This window comes from Hippichthys cyanospilos, chromosome 14 (genome assembly GCF_059441005.1).
Source record: "Hippichthys cyanospilos isolate Australia breed blue-spotted pipefish chromosome 14, RoL_Hcya_1.0, whole genome shotgun sequence".
NCBI lineage: Eukaryota > Metazoa > Chordata > Actinopteri > Syngnathiformes > Syngnathidae > Hippichthys > Hippichthys cyanospilos.
Genome location: NC_142382.1, coordinates 1,176,240 through 1,193,258, shown reverse-complemented (window position 1 = coordinate 1,193,258; position 17,019 = coordinate 1,176,240). Strand labels below are relative to the sequence as shown.

The following is a 17,019-nucleotide window of genomic DNA, read 5'->3' as shown; positions in this document are numbered from 1 at the left end:
CGCGTGCGCTTGCACGTTTGCGGTGGAGGCGTGTGCGTCAAGTGGGATGTGCGCGTAAGTGCGGAGGGGCTAAACGCGCACGCGCGACTGTGCAAAGATTGAAACGTGGTGTGTGTTTTGTGTGGGTCGTCAAGACGCGCGACAGACACTACTAAAACACACACACACACAGGTCTAACGCTGAGATGTATCGTGTGAGTGTGTGTGTGTTGTTTGCACCTGACCACCTTTGCATTGCAGCCCAGTGCGTGTGTGTGTGTAATTGACACGCAATAGACATTACTAAGAAAACACAAACTCACACACACGAGACCCCACGATACACACAAAAACACACATATATGTACACTGGATCCCTCAACACACACACACTTTTGTGTGTGTCTGTTGTGTGCACCTTATTACCTTTGCAGCCCAAATTGTGTGTGTGTGTTTGTTTTGAGAACTCAAGTGTGTGTTAGACCAATGTGTGTGCATGCATGTGCGTCATTAAGACACGCAATAGACCTTATTACAAAAACACACACATATGGACACTGGATCCCTCAACACATACACACAAGAGTGTGTGGGTGTCTGTGTGTGCACCGTAGTACCTTTGCAGCCCAAAGAGTGTAAATGTGTGCGTGTGCATGCACACGTGTGTTTGTTTCGAGAGGTCAGGTGCGTGTTGGACTTGTGCGTGTGCGTGCATGTGTGTCATTAAGGCACACAATAGATACTACAAAGAGAACACACACTAATACATACTTCAGGCTGCAAAGGTACACAATACACACATTTGTTATGTGTGTTATGTTTGTGTAGGATCTGGGTTTCTGTTTGTCGGTGTGTGTGTGTGTAGAGGGGCGCAGTATGTGTGTGTCTCTGTTTTCTTAGCAATGTCTATTGTGTTCCCTAATGACAGACAAAAACACACACACGCAATACACTCTGGGATGCACAGGTGCTTATTTGTACACAACAACTACACACACACACACATGCTATGTCTTTGCAATGTGCGTCTGTGTGTATAATTTTATACATGACAATCCTACGAAAACAAACACATGCACACACTAGACTCCACAATACACACATTGGCACTCAAGTAGACACGTGCACAACACGCGCATGCAAGCCAACACCAATGTGTGTGTGTTGTGTGCACTTTTGAAGTCTATTGTGCATAGGCGTGTGATTGTGTGTGTGTGTGTGTGCACACATGGTGGCATTATGAAGACATACAATATTGCACTAGTGTGCAATAGCGCTCCAGTGTGCGTTGTGTTTGCGTCACAGACATGCAACAAGCGCGCACAGTTGCTTCATGCACACGCGTGTGCTTCAAGGTGTGTGTTTGCGTGTATGCTGCATTTCTTTGCATCATTAAGGCGCAACGCACCGGAGTTGAATGCACCATACGCGCAACCTGTCAGTTTTTGAAGACGCACAACCGGATTTAAACGCACAACAATGGTGGTGTCCGCGCACGCGCGTAGGTAGGCGTCTTGGCATGGGAACGTGCGCGTCGGCACATAAAACGCACGTGCGCCGCGTGTTGCCATCACGGGATTCGCCGCAAAACGCTGGGGGTGTGTTGAGGCTCTTCAAGGGGTGCGGGAAATTTCTACTTTGGTTTCAGCAGGGATCAGCGAATCAAGCTTCATGCTTTTTAATGTGGCGTCATTTTTCTTTTCAAATTAATAGCAAGTCAGTTGGAACATGGAACATTTTATTTCTAGATTGAATTATAGTGATCCCTTTTCAGAATTTTGTTTGTTTTAATTTTATGAAGGTTTATATAAATACAGATTGTCATGTTTCTTTTCAAATTAATAGCAAATCAATTGGAACACGAAACATTTTGTTTCTAAATTGCATTATAGTGATACCTTTTCAGAATTTTGTTTTGATTTTATGAAGTTTTATATGAATTCAGAATTCATTTTTGGCGCAACACTCAAGCGGAGGAGAAAAAAAATGTCACGCAATTTGTTTTGAACATGATTTTGCAATAATGAGCCAATCAAGAGTCGGAAAAAAAGATGTTACACGATTACAGGTGCGTGAGTACTGAACATGATTTCTGCAGGGATGAGCAAATCTAATTTCATGCTGTGACAGTAATAGTTCTGTATATGTACCTTTTCAAGTTGAGAGCAAATCATTTGGAACATGAAGCAACTTATTGCCAAATTGCCTTATAAAAATGTTATATGGATGTGTTGTCATTAATGACTCACTTCCAAAGTTCAGTAACTCTTTTTTTTTTTTTTTTTTTTTTTTTGCTGCGGTCGGCTGCAAAAATACTTGACAGAGAAGGACTGGTTTCGGATAATGACTGGAACGGAAACTGGAACGGTCTCATTTACATTATTTATCCAGTTTTGAACATTGAAGGTTTTTTTTTCCTTTGATGTAAAAGTTTTTGTTAGGAAAGGGGTCATAAATCACCCCGTCGCTCTTGAAGGAATTTGGTCTAATTTTGGGATTTGATGATCAAGTCATGTGACCTTTTGCTTATGTCTGTTTTAGTGGCGATTATGCAACCGTCGTTCCAATAATTATTTGGGGGATCTTAAATCATTCTGCACGTTCCCCTTTCGGGTAATGATTCTACTAATGGCAAAGATAAATATGGAGGCGCACTGTATTATTGATTTGTATTTAGTGTTGTGATGTAGTAGTAGGGTCATAAATTCAGCTTTGATGTCAAAGATTTTATTGCGGCAATCTGTCCTATGAATTCCATCCACCCGACAATTAATTAACTAATTACGCCGGGGTCACAAATCAATCAGGAAATTTCATTTAAGTGATTTATCTTTTTTTTTGGGGGGGGGGCATTGATCAGTATTTCCTTCGATCCTTGCTTGCTGATTACAGGAAGGGGCCATAAATCAAGTTCTATTATTTTCTGTTGAATCCTGTATTGATTTTTGTGTTTGTGTCGGGGGGGTTAAAGATCAGTGGGGTTTTTTTTTCATATCTGCTGGTCGACCACGTGAAAGGGGTCATAAATCAATCTGCGCGTTCTTTACTTTATGTTCTTTTCAGTCGAATCCTTGGGTTGCGGTTTTGTGTCTCGGGGGCGGGGTCGTAGTTCAATGTTGATCTGGATCTTTGCTCCCCGATTTTGTGACTGGGGTCACAAATCAACACGGGACGGCGGTCTGCTTGATTTGATCTTTTCTGCATGATCAAATGCGGGGGTCATAAACCGTGATTTTTGGTTGACCCTCTTACAGATTTTGTGTGAAAGGGGGCTCATGGATCATCGTTTCCTTTGATTTTTGTTCCCCGATTGTTAATGGGTCATAAATCGCATGGCATTCTTTTCTGGTTGATCTTTTACTGGTTTGTGTGTTGGGTGTTTTCGACATATTTTCCCTCTGATTTTGTGAAAGGGGTCCTTCAACAAAGGACTTATTTTCTGTTGAATCTCCAGTCCTCAATCTGTTTTTCAACTACAGTATTTTCTCACTGATTTGTTGCGGGCTTGTACAGCAGTCCGAAATCTGTTTTGAAAACATTTTCATCTCACTGAAATCTTGCGGAGTCACTACGTTGTTTTTTGTTTCATATTTGAGTATTTTCCGTGCGCCTGGTTTCCCTTGATGTACGCGCTCTAATTATGTAAAGGGGTCATAGATCAATCAGCACTTTTTTGCTTTGTCCAGGTCACTATTTTCTCTTGGATCTCTTAGTGATTTGTGTTTGTATGTGGGAGGTCGTAGGTGGGTGTTTCCTTTGGTTTCTGTTTGCCGATTATGCGACGGGGGTCATAAATCATGCGAAGTTATTTTTGGTTGAATCTTTTTCTTTTTTGCGCGAGTAGGGTGGCAGTCCCAGATGTGTTTTGAAAATATTTTCTCACCGATTTGCTGCGGGGTCAAATGACATCGTTCTCTGTCGAATCTTTAAAAATCTGCGATCCGTTCGATTGATGCTCCCTGGATACGTAAAGGGTCATAAATCGCATTCTTATCACGATCACGTTATTTTTTTTCTTGAATCTTTGAGTAATTTGAGTTTGTATGTGGGGGGGTCATAGATCAGTGTTTCATTTTATCGCCGCTTGCAGGATTATGTGAAGGGGTCATAAATCAATCGGTACATGTCCTGTTGGACTTAAATAGACTCATTATCCTCTTATGTGGTCCAAAGCATGCTGGGTGCAAAACGTAGGTCTTAAGGGACAGCACTTGAGGGTCAGAACGCATTGATTGAACACCAAGAGTTTTACAAAGTGTGTGTGGGGGGGGGGGGGGGTCATCGCAGCAGGTTAGGGGCTCAGCAGAATCGACGCGTAGCAACGGCGCCGTATAAAAGCGGAGAGGCTGGAAAAAGGTCGGCGTGAGGCCCACATCATCCGTCATCCCTGGCCTGCGTCCGCCTAATCTGACCATCAATACATCTGGAACGCAATTTCTTGGGGGAGTTCAAAGGGCGCCTGAAAATGTGCTCAATTACCCCAAAATTGCCGCCGCACGATAAAATCCCGCACCCGCTACATTTCTTTCTGCTTGGCGACATTGGCTTTAAGCTGTGAATCGAGAAAAGAAAAAGGCAGGACTTTGAGTTTGGTGTCATCAAAAGTTTGCCACACGAAAAACTTTAAAATTATTTGGTTGTACTGGGTTAATTGTTCGCTAAGTCTTTGAAAAGCAGCAAGGCAGACTTCCGGTGTTTTTCAAAATTGTGGCTTCTTGGGACTAAATATTTATGAGTCTCCTTATAGAGCTCCAGGGCCTAAATGGCATTTCCAAACAAAATGGCCGACTTCCTGTTTTTTCAGGCTACTTTGTTAAAGACGTTTTTTGAGAGTCCACTCAAATTTCACGCAGTGACGTAAAACCGACTGCGGGTGGAATTTTCCGAAAGGTGACGACAAACCATGTTAGCGTTTTAGCTAACTGCGACAACTATTTGCCACTTCCTGTCTTTATGGAGTAGTTTTTTCAAAGACATTTGACATCCCTTGGAAATCATTTTGCAAAGTCAAACTGGTTTTGAGAGCTTCATTACAATAAATTAGAACACAATTTTGGAGGTAGCTAGGAAGCCCCGATGACATTTCAAAACAAAATGGTCGACTTCCTGTCCTTTCCGGCTACTTTTTTATAGACGTTTTTTGAGAGCCTACTCAACAAATGAACATCAAATTTCACGCTGCGACGCAAAAGCGACTGCGGGTGGAATTTTCCGAAAGACGACAAACTACGTACGTTAGCATTTTAGCTAACCGCGACAACTATTTGCTACCTCGCTTTTTTCCCATAACGACTGACTCTTAAAAGGCAAATCCTTGACATTTAAAGCTCATTTCTGCCCTCCTAGCTCAATTGTGGTGTTTTTCTACGCGCGGCTATCTCCTTCGGGCAAAGCGAGTCCCTTTCGGGAAAAAAAAAAAAAGGCGACGATTACATGCAAAGTGGCGGCCCACAATGGAGATAAACACGCTCGGCAGTGTGAGTGAATCAAAGTGCACCGGCGACAACGACTGCCGGAGGATTTTATTTTCACTTTTTTTCCCTCCTCACCCCGCTTCTTATTATGTTAAAACCCTGTCATTTTCCACCGGCTTTTTATCCAAGGACAATTACGTCGGCGCCACAATGAGGCCGCCCTTGCTAAAGGATACGCCATTTACTGGCAGGGCCCCGCGTTTAACTTTGTCGTCAAAAGACCGCCGGCAGATTTTCAGATGCCGAAAAGGTTGCGATTGAAAACACGCAAACGGGAACTTTTTTTGTGCGTGCGTGAATGAAATTTGCCGGCGAGGCTTCAAGGTCCCCGGTGAATGTCTGGGGTTTCGTAGCAACAATTCCCCAAGCTTATTACGCGCATCGGTGCTGGAATGCTAACGCGCATATGCTAGCACTAGATTGAATAACGCACCCTTTTTTCTCAAAAATGAAGGCCAAAAGTATGGGTGCGTCCGATAAACCGGGGGTCCCCAATTGTACGCAAAGGACATTGATAAAGGCACTCACATAACTGAATTATGAAAGCTAATAATTTCGATACAAATCGTTAAATGAGCACTTCATGTAAAACGTTTTCGTATGCTAACATTTACCAAAGGGAAATAGTACCTGGCACAAACGAAAATGCTAACGAGCTAACAGAGGTAGGCAACTTACATTTTTTTTGCTGGGCCGACATTCGTCGTAGCCCCGCCCCCTTTCCGCCATTGACGGTCCGTCATTTTTTTCAAGACAGATGAAATTTGTACTGCATTCATTCTGACCCACTGGTTACTTGAAAGAGACCATCAGTGGAAACCATCCCAGAATGCTCTTATCAGCAAGCAATTTCTATATGTAAAACATATTTAAAAAGAGAAATAACACCAAAAAAATCTCAACACTCTAAACATTACTTTGAACTTTTAGTACAGGATGGCTTTTGTTGAAACCAGGACTAAGAAAGGGAGCAACTACAAATAAATCTCTTTCAGGATGCAAAAAGGGGCGTGGCAGGCTGATGGACAGCCTATCCTGACCATTTCAATGATGGATGAAACTTGAAATGAATTATGCAAGATACAGGCCTATTAGGATATAAATAATAATATTATAAAAAAAAAACACATTCAAAAGTGAGCTTTAATTCTTTTATTTCCAGAAAAAAATAATTCTACAGACTTTTTATTAAAACGCATTACACACGGGGGGCACAATATGTCTGCTTGAAATGTAAAGAGGTTGACACAAGACGTCGAAAAATGAGACGGTGAAAGTGGGTACAAATCTATTTTTGGCGCTATTCAGGCCAGACGGCGTTAAAATGGGTCTTCCTTGAAAAGTGTGGCGAGTGTGATGTGTCCTAATCAGACCTTGAACATTTCCACCTCCGCAGGAAGAGGCTGGAATCAGGTCAGATTCTCATTCATACCCGCAGCCGGCGATGGGGCGTCGGTGTGAAAGTGGGGACGGAAAAGCCGCCCCGCTGTCTCTGATGCGACACGAAAGTCTTCAAATTTGAAACTTAACTCCCTGTTTTATGTCAATTCAAACTGGAGAAACAGGGAAAAGGCCAAAAATAGCTTTCACTGGCTGCGTGAAAGGGGCTACACATCTGAACTCCAGATTCTTTCACGCCTCTGATACTATCTCTAGATTCAGTGAATTTGTGTGTTCTCCCCCAACTCTCAATTTTGAGTCACTTCACAGTGACAGCAAAGACAAATACAAAACTTTGACTGCGGGAAAGGGGCTACACAGCTACTATCGCGCCAATGTGGCGCATTGAATTCTACCTCCCGTCTGTAAATTTGTCGGTCCACTTCGTCCCTCATTCAATTTTGAATAAACCAAGCGTTACAGGAAAAAGACAAAAAAAAAGTTGCAAAGCTGTGTTAAAGGGGTTACAAAACATTCATCCTGCCTTTGCTACTTACTACATACGAAGTCGACAAGTCCCACTAACCGAAAAAATGTGCAGGTCAACTTCCACCCTGTTTCTCATTCGTAGCTTTCCCACACAACGGCAGCGGGAAAAATCTGGCCTTAATGGACGGCGTGAAAGGCGTTAGGAATTTTCCATCTCTCATCCGATACCACCTCCAAAGCCACAAAAATTGCAGATCACCTTCAGCCACGGATACAGCTAACCGAAAAAACGCGTGGGTCGGCATCAACCTCCCCCATCTCGCGTCCTTTCGCGCAGAGCAGCGACAGGGGGTAAAATGTGCCAGGAATTAACTCCTCACTTCTTGTCATTTTTGTCATATTGCGTCGCAGCTGCAAATCCCATTCAGCGTTGCGCCTTTTGATGTTTTCCCCTTCCTTTTCTGGCATCCCTCTCAGGGATAAACGTCATTCCGGCACAACAAATCCCCCGTTTGCCGTTTTACCCCTCTCGCGCCGCGAACGGACGGACGGGTAACCGTCACGATAGTCGCTCGTGAATTCAGACCGTCCGAGTCCTGGCGGTATCAATTACGGAGGTTCCTTCAAGCTGGTGTTTGTCAATTTGGCTGGGGCCGAAGAATAAGACGGGCTTTGATCTGGCCTCGGCCGCCGATCGTCAGAGAGTGACGCATTTGCCGGCGAGAAAAAAAAAAAAAAGAAAAAAAACTGAGATGCTGCAGCGTTTATAGGAAAGACCTTGATGTTTTTTTGACCCGAGGATTTATTGAAGAGACCGGATGGCGCCACGTGAGACTAGGGCTCGAATCACCAATTTTTTATTTTTTTTTTCAGGCTGATGCACGGTACGATGATTGTCGGAATAAAATTCCCATAACCGATTAACGAGATCAATAATTATATGTAATCGATACAAGAACTTCCTTTTGGGCCATTAAACGCTTAAAACTCATTTTCTTCTTCAAATCCGTTTAATTTAAAACTGAAAAATATATCGGATGATTTTTGCTGCTTTTTTTCTTTTTCATTTTACACCCCTTTCACACAGCTTGTGTGTCATGAATTGGCTGCTTTATTTTGTCTTGGGGATTTTTTTTGCTGCTATTTTTGACTACACTTACTAAAATTGAGTGGTTAATCTATCAATCTCCATTTTACACCCCTTTCACACCCCTTCAACAATCTGTGTTTTGTGAATTGGCTGTTTTATTTTGTTTTGTGGATTTTTTTCTGGTATTTTTGACCACTTTAAAATACCTAAAATGGACTCATTAATTTGTCAGGTTCCATTTTGCACCCCTTTCACACAGCTAAATATCAATGTAAAAGAATTGGTGTTTCATGAATTTTCCGCTTTGGCGATTTTTTTTGCTGATATTTTTTACCGCTTTAAAGGACCTAAAATTGACCAATGAATCTGCCAGGGGACAACACAGCCCCAGGTCAATCCCTAATACTACCTTTGCTGCTGGGAAATCTGGGGGTCAACTTCAAACTGCCATTCCGTGCCCTTTTACACAAAAGATACAGCACAATGTGAAAGGGGCAGCACAGCCTTTATACCCTTTCACACACACCGGACTTCAACCTCCTGTTTTTAGTCGGTACCCTTTATCGGACAAAAATCTGCATGGAGTTCCTCAGGGTAATGTCTGCATTCCGTTTTTCTTCTTACAAACGCTGTTCCTCTCCATACCTTTAACCCACCACCCAAACACCAACGGGGACGGCGGTAAAAGCCGTAATGTAATATGATACGCTGGTTTTGGCATCTTGTTACTTAAGCCAGCGCTAAGATGGCGGGCTTGGGGAGGGGGGGGACCCCTTCTTATTCAAGCCGGCCGGATCATCTCCCTTTTCGCTAAGCCCCTAAATCCTCGGCGCCAAGCTCTTTTTTTGTTCCACCGCCGCGCTTCTTCTTCAGCTCCAATTCAAAAGCATACGACAAGCGTTATTAGCGCGCTGCCATTGGCTGCGGAGTCAAGCGGCGTGCGACACCTGAACTTTCCGCTTGTGTTTATCCGACGTCCAATTCATTAAACGGGCGCAACTTTCTCAACAACGCAGAGAGATTACCCCTTTCTCGCTAACAAGGCTTAGCCAGAAGAAAAACGCATGTAAACACAATTGTAGAAGGCATAAAGTCCAATTAAAATCTCCTCAGGAAGCACCTTCATCTTCTTCGGCGGCCACCCGTTGACGCGCGGGTCAATGCGCCGACCGACTGCAGCCAAACGCTTTCTCGCAGAGAGTCGCTGGCGGTAGTATCGACGTGGATGCCTCATTTAGCCGACGTGGGCTTTCGCGAGCAGCCAATTAAGGCCGCTCCTTAAGACAAATTAAAAGGGCAGCGCAATGTATTAAGTCCAGCGCAGTCTGTTTAGAAGCGAAGGCCTGATAGTGACTGTTAAGCCCCTTTCACACAGCCCATAAAATCTTTATTTTTTTTTGCATCGTTTTCTTCTTGTGTCTCTATAAAAGGGTTAGATAAGTCAGCACCCGAATATCCTGGCATTCAAGGTAGCAGCAGAGGTGGGATGTTGGCTGTGTAGCCCCTTTCACCCTGCTGGTCAAAGTTGTTTTTTCCCCTATGTTTTGTCTATCTAAAATGTTCTTGCACTTTATAAGATAGGAAATGGAATGGGGTTGATGTCAACATGCAAATTTAATAAATTCCAAGGTAACAGTAAAAGAGAGAATGATGTTGTTAAGCCCCTTTCACACAGAACATACATTCTGTTTTTCTTTGTTGCATTTTTTTTTTTTTAGATTTTTTTCGAAATTAAAATTTCATCGATTTCAAGGCAAAAGTAACAGGCAATATGTAGCTTTGCGGCCCCTTTCACACAGCCCATAAAATCTGTGTGTATGTTTTTGTTTGTTTTTTTTGCGTTTTTTTTCTTGCGCCTGTATGAAAGGGTTTCATACTATAAAGTTTGAAGTTGGCACTCGAAGATCCTGGCATTCAAGGTAGCAGCAAAGGTGGGATGGTGGCTGTGTAGCCCCTTTCACACTGCAGGTCTACGCTGGTTATCCCCTCTAGAATATGCTTGCTCTTAATATGAAAGTACAATGAATTAGGTTGAAGTCCACAATCAAGTGTCTTAGATTTCAAAGTAAAAGTAACAGTGGCATGATGTAGATTTGTGGCCCCTTCCACACAGCCTGTGAAAGCCTTTTCCTCCTTATGTGTTTCTTCTTCATAAAAGGACATACATAGAACACCAGTTGAAATTTACTCGTTAATTCCTCGGAAGTATGCGCTCCCTCAGAGCTCCGCGGGGGTATCAGGAGACTTTCACGCTGCACTTTGATGGCGTCTGAGGTCTGACTGATGACCCGTATAAAACAACAGTGGTCCCAAAAGAGGGAAGAGGAAGTCCAGGGTGGTCGGCCAGCCATCGATCGCGTCCTTCAAGGCTGCTTTGAACTTTTCTTTTTTTTTTTTTTTTTTTAGCTTGATCAGCAACCTGAACAAACTAAGAACAAGACTTTTTCCAATCATTTAAGCAGCAGATTGGATCAAAGCCTCTGAGACTTCATCCGTCCCCTTTAACGCGGAGCCGAAGTGGTGAGTGCCTGCAGAAGGGGACGATAAGATTGGGCAGGCTGCACCACTAGTTTCACCTTGTGGGAACGTCAGTCAGTGAGCCAAGATGCCGGCGTCCAACTTTTAATACCCTTTATCGCAGTTTTTTGGGATACATATACTCCAAGTACACTCAGGTTCACCTTTTTTTTGTTGTTTATTGTCACGGTTTGCTGCGAAAGGACACAGAATGGGACTCGAATTCTCCCCACGGATTTTACGGCGCGGTATTAGAGGCCTAACAGAATGGCAGCCGTGTCCCCGCTTTCACGCAGCCCGTCAAAGCCGCTTTGATAAATTCCTCTCGCGCGTGCACAAATCAAGATGCACGCGGATCACCTTGTCCAAGGTGGCCCTCCGCGAAACATGGCGCAATTCCCCGACTTTCCCGACGGCGTCCCGCCGAGATTGCCTCTTAAATCCCACCGGCCAGGCCCGTCCAGGCGCAGGCACGCTTGGCGTAGCTCGTCTCGTCTGTCGCTTGTCGGGCTGATGCTTTCGTCTCTTGTTTGCAAGCCCGCTGAGCCATTTCAAAAACAAAAAAAAGTGTCCAAGCTTGAGGAGGGAAGCCGCCGAAAATGGACTTGGTTTTGAACAGAAAACAGTGCGTACTTTATCGTACATAAAACGTATATATAGTATGTGTGTATACGATATAAAACGTCCTTCCTATGAAATGCACCCACCGACCTTACTACCACTTACATAGCACCTTACCTACACATTGATCCCGTGACCTACCGACCCAACTACCAATCTGTTTCCCATCCTAAAGGTTCATCTTTTAACTACGCATTTACCTTTCTCTTTACCTACCATCCATTTTCTTACCTACCTACCCACTTACCTACCTACCTGCCTTACTATTCATCAAATTTTCGACATACCCATCTTCTGTATTAAAAACCTACTTATATACTTACATTGATCCAGTGACCTACTGACCCAACTAAAGATGACCCAACTAAAGATGCTACTAGTAAGTAAGGAGAACCTTACTTACCCATCTGTCCAGTTTCCCGCCTGCTTACCTACCTACCAGTCTGTTCAACTATCTAGCAAGCCAGCTATGAAACAACCTACTTATATACTGGATTACCTACCCGTTGATCCAGTGACCTACCGACCCAGGAACCACCCACAACCCACTTTTTCAACTACTTATTAACCTCCCTCCCTCCTACCTAACCATCTATCCACCAACCGACCTAGCTACCTACCTACCTACCTAGCTACCTACCTAGCTACCTACCTGTCTATCCAACTATCTAGCAACCCAGCTATTGAACTACCCATTTACTTAGCTCCCTACGAACCCATCTACTCATCCGCCCGTCCGACCATCCATTTGTCCACCCGTTTCCATCTACGTACCTCCCCACCTACCCATTTCAACATCTACCCAAGCGCAGAGAGGCAGATGCTTTTGAAGGGACAGCGGCTTGCGCTAATGCCAGCTAAGTAATGGCCCGTGTATATATCGCGCAGTAAAAGGCAATGAAGCGTCACCTTTTTGTCGGCCATATAATGCGCCGCAGTCGCGCTTTTAATATCTCGCCGTGTGTCGGTCGGTTCCCGGCCATCACCGTAATTAGCCCTGGCGGAATCTTGTTTGTTGCTGACGTCGAGCGGACAAAACGCCGGGAAACAAAAAGACGTATCGGACCTGCTGGGAAATCTTCATAAGATCAACGCCGTTAATTATTCATGCCTGAATCCGGCGTCTTTTTTTTTAGCATGCAGCTGCGTTAGTGCATGCTCTGCACATATTAAGATCTTTTCTGATGGCCTGCTGGGTTGAGAGGCACCGTACAATTACAAAAGGGAGTCATAACTAGAATTGCCACTCTGTGCTGTTCATTTAAAACCTACTACCATCTGGCTATCTACCCACCCGCCGACGGCTGTACGCTTCAATCTACCGACCTACTGACCGATCGAGCATTTTACCTGCATCTACCTACCTGCCGACCGACCGATCTACCAACTTACCTCCCCAATCTGACAACCACCCTACGAACGAATACATGTAACAACCGATCTAGCATACTAGCAAACATCTATCTACCCGTACCATCAATTTACCTGCCTAACCATCTATAAATCCATTTACTTACTGCACCATCTACTACCCAACCAACCAATCTTTCTACTCACCCATATAACAAGCTAATCACTCACTCATCTACCTACCCATACAATCAACTTGCCTAACCATCTATAAATCCATCCACCAACCCCGTCTACTACCTCACCAACCCATCTATCGACCCATCCATCTGACAAAATACTCACTCACTCATCACCTATCCAACTTACTTTTATGGGTTTATACCTTCCAATCCATGTATACATCTCTATCCATACCGATCCACCAATCGACAGACGGACCTACCTACCAAGTCATCTACCAACCAACCTTCTCACATACCTATCTACCTACCTACTTGGGACGTAACAAGAACTGTTTTGAACTGGAAAATGATGTTTTGATTTATGTATGGAACCGTTCCACTTTGACATATATCCAAATACGTATTCATCGTCTCGTAACGGAAAATACAGGAAATATTCGCATATTCGCACTCCTGAAACGTATGTAAAACGGTAACAGGATAGTAATGAACCCTTCCAATTCCGCTGAATCCAATGGAATCGATCCACTTTCAAACGCAACCGTACCTGATTGGTTTCGAACCCCGTGCGTCGAAAACCGTATCAAATCGTCTTTTGTGGAAAGACAAACGCCCCTACGAGCTAGCTAGCTACCGCGGCAAAAATCTCCCGATGTTTATTCCGGTGCGACTAAAAAGCATGTGTGGGTTCGGCGGTGCACAGCTGCAGCGCCCGACGAGGTCTGCAGCAGTTCTGCGGCGGTTCAGAGATGACAATGAAACATTGATCAAGATGTCTTTTCAAGGTGAACAGATCTCACTCCCTTTTCACATCTTGGCCTGCTCACTCCACCTTCAACTCCTCTGGGGAGACAGGGGGGGCTAAGTTAGAGAGCGAGGGGGGGCAGGTAGAGAAGGAGGCGGCAGGTGGGAAGTTGTGAGCGCGCCAGCCAAAGAGCTTTTCTTTCCCTCAACGGGTATTTCACATTTTAACCGCAAACACCTCGCTCACAATAGACCTCTTTTGGATTTGACATTTTTTTATACGTGCCTGAATATGTATCCATCCACGTACCCGTCAAGCTACCTACATACCTCCCTACCTAGTCATTTGTCCAATTACCGGCCCTAAAATCGACCCCAGCTCCCCAGAAAAAAAACCTTTTTTTGTCCCGTTACTTTTGTCTGTTCTCTCAGTGGCGTAGTGTGAGCGCAGCGGGGCGGCGTCCAATTTTTGACCTTGGCGGACCTGTTCCAATCGCTTCACGATAATCACCGCAGATAAAACCATTTCTGCTCGCGCGCGTGTGTTGTGTGTGTTCTCCGCCTGTCAGCTAGCAGCCAGCAGGTGGCCATATCCTGCTTTCCAGCTGCTTCGCTTCTGTTCTGATTGACAGTGTTTAATTACAACATTATTGACATTATTGCAAGGATTATCATTCGTATGACTGGAGATTTAGAATGATTCGATAGATAGCAGGTAAATGGTTGGATGACATTAACGACAAATGAATGGGAGCCCTCGGCTAGCTTGAGTCTCGAAAATACTGGTACAAAAATGTACGCAAATTACATCGATTGAATCAATCATATAACTGGATTGCAAATGCTAAAATGTTAATTAGATGCAAATGAGTGTTCATCAATGCCAAACATTTGCATATGCAAACATATACCACAGGGAAATAGCCGTCACAAACGAAAATGCTAACACGCTAAACCAGAGGTCCCAACCGCCGGTCCTTGGATCAACTGGTCCCAAGCCGCATGAGCCGCAACCAAAATAATGACGTATTTCTGTTTTGCGTATCCTCCGCGTCTGAAAGCTATTTAATTTCAAAAACCTTTTATTTTGAAAACTGTCCGGAACATTTCGCTCGCAAATACCGATAAATCGGTAATAAACAGACGTCTCTGAGAAGGGGGAAAAAGCCCAGTCAACAAACAGGTGACGAGCTCACAACTTTGAAGAAAAAGAAAGCTTTACCATACTTGAAATAATGTCCCACTTGTGGCAGTAAGTACTTTGAGCGCTACTTTGTCCTAAAAGGAGCTGAAGAAAAATAGGAGAAAGGTTCCAAAACATACAATCGTGTGAAGCAACGTGCCTTTTTTTAAAATCGTAAACGTTATTATGTAAGTTGTCAGGGATCAGCAGAAAAGCTTTCTGAGTAATCCCGGCCACTAGAAGGTGCTCATTTACATACTTACCTGGCAGAGGATGACACGTGTCAAACCTCCCAGACGGCGACGGCGCCAAACCCTCCGCGTCGACACTTTGCTACTTTCACTTTGCTGCAACGTGACAAAATCTCCGCCTTAAGTGCGTTAGCCACCGAGTAGCGCCTTTGAAGTTCTTCCGCCGCTTATTCAGACACACACCGACGCGCAGACGCACGCACGCACACACGCAGAGTTCAAAGAGTCAGAAATGTTTTTATCTGTTTGTTGTGAGGATGCTTTGAGGCCTTTGAAGCGTGCTAGCATAGCTTAGCGTCACAAAGATGGAAAATATCAAATCATTTGCCACAAGCGCTTAAATGCTAAAGCAAACGAGACGCCGAGTTTATGTCTGAACACGCAACATTTTGTACTATTTTCTAGCTTGTAGCTTTTAGCTTTTAGCTTGATCATTCACCATCATCTAGAAGTTAGTTCTTTTTTGGATAAAATCTAGCTTTTAGCTCGATCATTCACCATTATCGAGACATTCGTTCACTTTTAACTTTAAAGCTTGTTGCTTTTAAATGAAGGGTAAAAAAAAAAAAAAATAAGGCAAGGTGGTGTGTTACACTTAGTGGAAAGGAAATTGAAAAGTGTTATTTACCAATAAAAAGACATTTTTTTTTTTTTTACTGGATCTATATTGAACAGACTTGACTTTGCTTGATTGCTTTTTTTTTTTTTTTTTACGATTTAACATGACGACGATGGCTTCCTCGCTGCAGCTGGGACATCTGACAGCCATCTAGGTGGAGAAAAAAAATCAGACAACAAAAGCATTTCCCCACAAGGACCTGTCTTTCATGATTAAAAACCACAAATGTGTTGCCTTTGAGGACTCGAGGACCTGTCTTTCATGATTAAAAAGCACAAATGTTTCCTCTTTGATAAGACGACAGCCACAAAAGACCACGTTACAATTTTAATTGTCACCACAATGGGAGGCTAGGTAATAATTAATGTGTAGCTATGAACTACATGTCTGTCTTAATCTATCACCTAAGATGTAGCTAATTGCTAATATCCAGAGGTAGGCGGTCGGTCGGCGCGTTGCACCAAGCAACACGTTTTCCTCACTCAGATAGCCGAGCATGACGGGGAGGTCAATATTTGCTCTGCGATCCAGTCATAGTTTCAAGAACTGAAATGCAGACACACAATCTTGCTCAACACATTCATTGTACGCACCCAAGGTCAAAAGCAATGTTTAGAATAAGGTATTGAGAGTTATTTTTCTCATATTGCGTGTTAAATGTCATTTGAATGAATAAATCGCTTGCACACGGGTGAATGGAGCATTCTGGAACGTTGTCATTCAATTTACAATGGTAAATAGTTAAATAAATCAAGCTCAGCAAAACCTTGCTTTATTTGGGTGACAGCACAACGGATTGACAGCTACAGTGGTCCACGTACCGGCTGAAAACTATCAAAGGCTAAACTATGTGAATGAGCGATCATTTGGTTCGTTGGAGAATGGAGATATGAAAAACGAATGAAGGACAAGCATCTCTTCATGACCATCTTTGGACACCCCTGATTTAGCATAAACAAACTTCTCAAGGTCAGTTAACAGATAAGATTTCGATAACACTCAACTAGCACGTAGCTAACAGCCGGGCTAGCTTGTCCCCGGATGAAATTGAATTTCCCCTCTGTTAATCTCAGGACAGAGTGGACAGAGAATGCGTTTAGTATTTTTTTCTCAGATAAAATGGAATGGATCTCCTGG

At 43.6% G+C, this 17,019-nt stretch overlaps 1 protein-coding gene and 1 long non-coding RNA gene across 2 annotated transcripts in view; one reads left to right on the top strand and one right to left on the bottom strand.

Annotated features, from left to right (window-relative positions):
- gfra4a (GDNF family receptor alpha 4a) overlaps nt 1–17,019 on the top strand; it is a 90,879-nt gene that overhangs the window by 34,729 nt on the left and 39,131 nt on the right. The window lies entirely within an intron of this gene.
- Nucleotides 13,746–15,392, bottom strand: LOC148412409 (uncharacterized). The gene is made up of 3 exons (XR_015867740.1): nt 15,276–15,392; nt 15,057–15,117; nt 13,746–13,928 (listed from the first exon to the last, which is right to left on the bottom strand). It is a non-coding gene; the product is annotated as an uncharacterized LOC148412409 (long non-coding RNA).